The sequence below is a fragment of the Oryzias latipes genome, chromosome 19 (assembly GCF_002234675.1).
Source record: "Oryzias latipes chromosome 19, ASM223467v1".
In the NCBI taxonomy this organism is placed as follows: Eukaryota; Metazoa; Chordata; class Actinopteri; order Beloniformes; family Adrianichthyidae; genus Oryzias; species Oryzias latipes.
This window is the reverse complement of record NC_019877.2, coordinates 17362152-17369687: the sequence shown is the minus strand read 5'-3', so window position 1 is coordinate 17369687 and position 7536 is coordinate 17362152. Positions and strand designations below refer to the sequence as shown.

General features: G+C 37.5%; 1 protein-coding gene across 5 annotated transcripts in view; it reads left to right on the top strand.

Moving 5' to 3' along the window:
• Positions 1-2521: 2521 nt before the first annotated feature.
• llgl2 (LLGL2, scribble cell polarity complex component) overlaps positions 2522-7536 on the top strand; it is a 31590-nt gene continuing 26575 nt past the window's right edge. For 3 of the 5 annotated variants that reach the window (XM_023949408.1, XM_023949407.1, XM_023949404.1), the window contains exon 1: positions 2523-2771. The gene's annotated coding sequence lies outside the window, so the exon portion shown is untranslated. Of the gene's footprint in view, positions 2772-2801; positions 3085-3187; positions 3329-7536 lie in introns of those variants that run through there. The other 2 variants (XM_023949406.1, XM_023949405.1) reach the window with 2 other exon arrangements.

Genomic DNA, 7536 nt, shown 5'->3' with positions numbered 1-7536 from the left:
TTCAAGGACAGAGATGGAAGTTACAAATTAGGAAATCAGCTGAACTTCAAAAAGCAGTGCATTCGTACTACAAAAAACAAAACGTGCTCATCAATTTGTGGTGTGGACTCATGGAAAGGGTTGGATGAAGGTTTAAAAGAAAGCAATTTTTTGACAAAATGCCAGTTCATTGTGCGGGTTTCAACTGCCAAAATCTGAGAAATTAGTCCACGAAGGAGGAAGGCAAAACATTTCACAGGTAGGTAATATAGTTTTTTTTTTCTTTTAATGCTGCAGGGGCTTCATTACTAGTACACATGTTGACATGCATGATGCTGCAGGGCTATTATAAAGTTGACATCGCTGCATGATATACATATAATTTGATGTCGACATAAATGTAAACTTTATTTTGTTAAACCTGTATACAGTGTACTAGGACTAGGCTATTATAGTAATATAGATTTATACATTTCTGACTCAATGACTGAACTTTTCTTGCAGGTTTCCAATGCGTTAAGACTTAAGGAAAAAGCCTTAGCTATCACAAGAGCTAACCCAGATGGATCACTGTGGTTACCAACTAGCAATACAGTCTGACTATGTTCAAAACATTTTGTGGAAACACATTTTGATAAGAGGCCAGACTGTTTGCTTGAAACCCGGCACCATACCATCTGTGTAAAACAAATTGATCACTCACATGAATCAGTAGGGTGAATCTATTGTTTCTTGTTAGGTTTTTTAAGGGTAAAGCTGTTGTTAACTTTTGGACTTATTGTTGACTTATTAATATTTTATTATTATTTATTATCATTGACTTATTATTTATATATTGTTATAATTTATTATTATTATTATTGACCTACTGTTGGGCTTTTCTAAATAATTTAAATTACATGTTAAAGAGGTCTAAAACTTCTATATTTCTATATATTCTATATATATATATTCTGTATTTTCCAAAAAAAATATTTTTATTATTATTTTTATTTGTAAGAAGTCCTGCAACTATGCATTTTTCATTAAAGTTTGAGCTTTAAAGGCTGACTGTTTCTCTTATTTAACAACATACGTTGTTTTTTAAAATACAAATATATTATATATTTATATTTATGTATAAATATATAAATATATATAAATTATATAAAAGCTACTTAGATGCCACTAAAGGCTATAGAAAGCATTGTCATATGGGCGCTGACGACCTCACCGAGATGGCGTCGCGTTCTGCCACAGTCAGCCAGGCTTCCCAAGCGGGCGTGTCTCCTCTAACGGTATAACTCATTGGCAAACGTTTACATGTATTTAAAAAAACATACAAGATGTAACTGATGGAACTTTACAAGGCTAGAAATAATCAATAAAAACAAGTAAGCAAGTGTCTCTTTTGCATGGGTGTCACACAGAAGGTAAATTGAATGATTTGATTAAGAAAAACTGTAAATAGAAATATGCACAGCAGCAGCTGTTTTAAAAAGGGGTGGGACCAAACAAAAACAATTTTTCTGCCCACTCCTTTTCAAGCACATTGTTTTGTTTTATTTTCCTATTTTTAACTCTTGTGTTTATTTTCAGTTTGTGTTTGAAATAATAAAAAATGTTTCAAATGTTGCAGTTTCACCAGAAAACACTGAAGGCAGGTTGTAGAATTAGATTTCTTTTACATACATGTTAAAATTTTTAATTTTATACCAAAAAAGACATTTGTATATCCAGGTTTCTTGGATATTATGTTTATCTTTATTAAATTATTTCTCAAGTACTATAGCTTTGATTTTATTGGAGCTCAAAATTGCACTGATTTATGGGTGGGTTTCTTTTGACCAATCGGTGAACCCATAAGGGCTTTAAACTTTACTTGTTCCGCCCAAATGCCATTCAGGGTTTTGAGCTTATGTTGGGCTTTATGTTATCTGTGTTGAATCCAATTTGGGAGATATCTATGTCTATTTCAACATGTCTATGGCTTAACAGCAGCACTGACAGCAGTTTCACAGGAAGACTTTACCTGCTTACATTTTAGTATTTTATTATTTCTATTAGTCCGAACACTGTCAGCAGACCTGTCTAAATCAAACCGCTTATCGTCATGAAAAACCTTCTGAAGTACAACCACAGATCAGAACATTCACTTACTTGTATTTCAGCCTAAATTAAAATGTGGGCATCATTGACTGCTGTGACAGAAATATAGATTGACCAAGAAGAAAAGGTAATCAAGTTAACTGACACATGAAGAGATGCAGGATTCTGAATGCAGACAAAGCTACTGGAAAAAGATGTTCCCCAGAATGCAGTTATATCCCCTCCAGCTTCAGAAGATCAGACCTTTCAGTTCTCCTTTATTATTCAGTCTTTTTTCTAGCTAAAAATAGTGTTTTTCATGTCAGAAAAATACAAAGAAATTTAATATTACTGTCGTCACAAAAGATACAATTTAAGTTTTTGTTTTTCAGTCTTGGAGAAGAAAATCAGCAGAGCATCCATCGAAGCTGCTATTTCCAGGAGGATAGTGAATGCCTCAGGGGGCGGAGTCAACAGGGAAGTGAAGTAGATCTAAGCAGGAAGCAGCGAACCTTCCGCCGCTGAGGAACGGACAAACCTGGCCGGAGTTTTAAACTGTCCACACGCGCGAAGGTTCCGGACCAGCAAAGCGCTGTTCAGACTCAGCAGTTGGACACTTTAATTGTAACCCTGTATAAGAACAGAAGTCCCGGACCACTGGGATTCGGACTGGAACCAGCGGCTGTCTCTTTCACAGCGGCGGACCAACTGCCGCGGTGCACCAGGTGGGTCGGGGGAGGGCCCAGAGGGATTCCGCAGTGCTGATCCCGCAGGTGTATCATATCGGTGCTGTCATCCTTAAGTTATAATGGTCCGTCACGGCCACGTATTGGGCGTTCTCGGGTCTTCTTGGTACCGCCGAGATGGAGGGTTCGGGGCGGACTGCCTAATGTATAAAATCGGTAGAGCCTTCGCGACGCGGCACAGGGTCCTGGTTCCGAACAAAAGAACCAGAACCAACCTCGGTCCCGTGTTATGGTAGATTCTGTTTACCAAATTAAATCAATTTGGATACAAGAGAGAAACCCGAGGAGTGAGGTTTGGCTAGTTTGTTGTGTTGTGAACTGATTTCTGAAGTTTAGCCTCCAGTTTTCTTCTGTGATTTGATCATCAACCGGTTCGGCTCTCCTTGTTCTCACAGTTCGGCTTTTAGCTCGGTTCGCAGTTCGTAGTTTCCGACCACATTTACTCGGCAGGGGGACACTACCGCGCTCGGCAAACCCGACATGAAGAGTGGGTGTGCGGCCCTCTTGGCGATGTGACGTCTCACCTGCGGGGAAAGGTGAGTTCATGTTCCGGCTGCTTGCGTAAAACACGGAACTGTGTCTGCGGAAAGGTGTGTCCGCTGCAGGCGTGTCCTCGAGGTTCAGAGTCAACCATCTGGGGGGGTTTGCAGCCTCGGAGAGTTGACGGTCCGGTTCTGAACCCAAACCTGCAGGACCTCCACGAGTCTGAAGAACTTTACAAAGACAATATGGCAAGCGAAACAAGTTATAAAAATCCCAAAGAAAAGTGGTATAAGGACACCATTTTGGCCTTAAAAAAATCGCCGATTTCTACGCCCGTTTAAACGTAGTACTAGTACGTAATTTATGCCGTCTTGTGTTGTTTCACAAGCTGTAATGTTTGAATAAATTGGCTTAGGCCAACGGTGACCATCAGTTGTCTGTGATAGCCTGGTGGTTTAAGCAGCAGAACCATATACTTTTTTCTCATCGTGTTTCTTTTTCTTTGGGTGACTTTTATCAACAGTATTATTTTGATCATAGTTCGTTTTTGTTGTTGCTCTTCTTCTTTTTTGTTGAGACTTTTCTTGATCAGTAAACTCTTGGTTTCATTGTAGTTGTTCTTAAGAAGATATTAATATGAATTTAAAATCACGTTTTGTTTGCCTAATGAAATTTAACCATGTATTCAAAAGTATCAATGCGACCGCTGGATTCAAACCCAGGTAATTCCAAGAAAAGCATTGCAAGCACGTCATTATTCCACTACACCAGTGTTTTTCAACCTTTTCTGAGCCACGGCACACTTCAACCTTGACAAAAATCCCGCGGCACTCCGGCGTTCAAAAAAAAAAAAAAAGGAGAAATTCGGTCTGTATAGATCTACAGTCCCTCCATAATCTCAGTGCATTTTTGTGATAATTGTGGCAGAAAAAGCTGGAAGCTGCAGCTGTATTTTTAAGATGTAATAAAAGTTAAGTCAAACGATTTAAAAACTGTTTGATTTGTGGTCGTTGTGGTTTCAGGACGTTAAGAGGAGAGAGTCGTGCGCCCAGACGCTCAGTGTCGCTTTACCCCAATGCATCATGGGAGATGTAGTTCAATTATCCGCCGAACGCAGAGAGACTAGCGTCTCTGAGCTTCATTGTCTTGTTCACTTGTTCCTCGGTCTGACACCGGATTCTGTGGAAAGCTACACCGCTAAAGACGAGCTTTGGCTGGTATTTTTCTTAGAACTGAGCGACTTTTTCAGCAGAATTCAGAACAAGGAAAAGGTGACTTTAACCACTTCTGATTGGTCAGACTGATGACATGTGATTAAGATCCCAAGAATGATTGGTGGAGACAGTTAAAGGGGCGGAACTTTTCCTAACGCAGCTGAAGCTGCGGCTAAATCGTGGTACAGTCATTCTTATGAAAATGTATTTAATAGAATCAAATAAACACAAAGAAAAAAGTATTTTACGATCTTTCATATTCCCAAGTTCTTAGTGTTTTATCATGTAGGGATGAACAAAGAACTGAAATCCTGGAGATGGAAAATGTTGTTAAATCAGTTAATGAGGGCAATTTCCCACGGCACACTTGACCATCTCCCACGGCACACTAGTGTGCCGCGGCACACTGGTTGAAAAACACTGCACTACACCACCTGTGAGCACTGAGAAACTGACTTTGTCTGTCTCCTAACAAGGGCGACTTAACACATGTTGCTGTACATAGACTTATTACCAAAGATGTGTTCATCCTTGAAGTCTTTTTTTTCTTTCAATGTTTAAATGGGAATCAAGCGTTTCTGTTGTAACAGCATGTTGGTTTGGTAATTTGATGACTACAAAAAGAGATTTCTTTATTGTCTCCAATATTTATAGTTTATTAATGTAATGCATACTTGTAAAAAACCAAAAAGATGAGGAAGAGCTACAAGAAACTAACTACAATCAAAATAAAACTGTTGCTAAAAGTCGTCAGCAAAAGAAAAGGATAACAAACGCAAAGAAATGGGTGTGTAAAGCCTGGAGTTGAACTCACAATTCCAGCATGAGAAAAAGGTTAAGTTGCTTAAACCACTAGTCCATTGCAGGTAACTGATAATCTCCGTCGGCCATAGACAAGTTATAGCCGTTTTCTACGCCTGTATGTGGCAAAAAAAAAAAGCACACACAAGACGGCGTAAATTTTGTTCTACGTTTCAAACGCGAACTGTTGGAAACAAGCAGGGTTATTGATGGCCACAATTGATGCCATCAAACAGGTGTGCATGTGTGATCCCGAACACACCCGTCCGATGAGACCTTTGTCTCTAAAGCTTCATTAACCTGTTCCTCAATAGGAATATTTTTTTCCAGCATGCAGGCCAGCTGGAAATTTGTTAGTTTAAATAATGATGATGATGATGATAATAATAAAAATAGAACAAGTTGATACAGAAGTGTAAGTGGTAGAACACAAATGAGCGTAAAAATACGAGAAATACTAGTGTGCCGCAAATACTACAAGAAACTGCCTAAAATACTTTGGAAATATCAAGCTATAAATAGTAAATTGTTATAAAATTAATCCTAAATGCTTTTAAGCTTTTTCTGTTCACCTGTTCATATTATCAGGATTCTTCTGAAGGAGTTAAACTTTTGGATACCAGAATGCCAATGAAATTGAAGGTGTTATTTTAAAACACCAGAAGAGGATCGCGTCCACCAACAGAGTAACAGTTTTATGTGCCAATGTGGGGGACTCTAAAGCAGTATTTTTTTTTTTTAACTTTTTGAGTCAATGTATACTTTTCCCTTTAACAAAAATTACAAGGCACAGCAGCAATCAAACAAGTGAAAAAGAAAAGCTGTAGTCTGTTATGATGTACAGTCGCCCCACAATCTTGTGTACATTTTTTGTAATAGTTGAGGCAACAAAAATCTTGAAGTTGCAGCTGTTTTACCTAAAAGTTGCAATTAAAGTTGATAGTTTTTTTATTAGTAGTTTAGCTAAATTAGTTATGTTACCACCAAAATAAATAAAATAAGACTAACGCGTTCTTTCTGAAAGGGATTTATTTATTTATATACAGTCAGAACCATAAATATTTGGACACAGACACATTATTTCTAATTTAGTTTCTGTACATTACCACAGTTAATTTTAAATAAAACAACTCAGATGCCATTGAAGTGCAGACTTTCAGCTTTTATTCCATGGGTTGAACAAAAAGATTGCATAAAAATGTGAAAAACGAAAGCATTTTTTTAAACAAAATCCCTTTATTTCATGGGATCGTAAGTAATTGGACAAATGAAATAACTGAAAACAAACTGTTCATTACTAATATTTGGTTGAAGACCCTTTGTTGGCAATGACAGCCTGAAGTCTTGAACTCATGGACATCACCAGATGCTGGGTTTTCTCCTGAATGCTCTGCCAGGCCTTTACTGCAGCGGCTTTCAGTTGCTGGTTGTTTGTGGGCTTTTCTGTCTGAAGTTTAGTCTTTAACACGTGAAATGCATGCTCAATAGGGTTAAGACAGTGGTTCCCAAACTTTTTCTGCAGGGCCCCCCTTTCTGAAGATTAGAATATTTTCGAGCCCCCCCCCCACACTGACACAAACATACAAATCCTTTGTTTCTAAACTCCACTGGACTTTACTTAACATTGTAAGTCATACAAAATGGCAACTTCTTCCTGAACAAAACTAGAAAAACAAAAATCACCTTTACAATTATTAAAAGTGACACTGCATCATGTATCATAAAATTTTACCTTATAATGGTGTTCATGGCTTTCAACACATCTTCTTATAAACTCCGTTCCTGCATGAAAGTGGCCTTTTACACTTTACCAGCTCTCTGAAGAAAATAACAAAATCTTGAACATTTAACTCTGCAAAAACTGCACCTTTAATAATGTCCACATCTTTTCAGTGACTGGTGTGGGCTTCTAAAGTTTGTTGAACAAAAAAAAATGCAGCATGCTTGATAAAGTTTACATAAAAAAGACCAACATTATATTCATGTTATTAAGTTAAGTTTTAACTAGGAAAAAGTGAATGTGTTGAAGGTTTTAGTTTTTCTTTTGTCTAAATCAGAAAAATGTAACTTTAACAAAAAAAGTTGTATTTATTTTGGGTGATTACATTTTCATTTTGTCAAATCTGTCTGTTGGCCACTTAACCTTAATCTTTTATTTTAGTTACTCAAGTTACTTAAATTTAAAATTAACTTGTAATTTAATAAATCAATTGTCTGTCCACACTGAACACCTTTGCGCATCATGT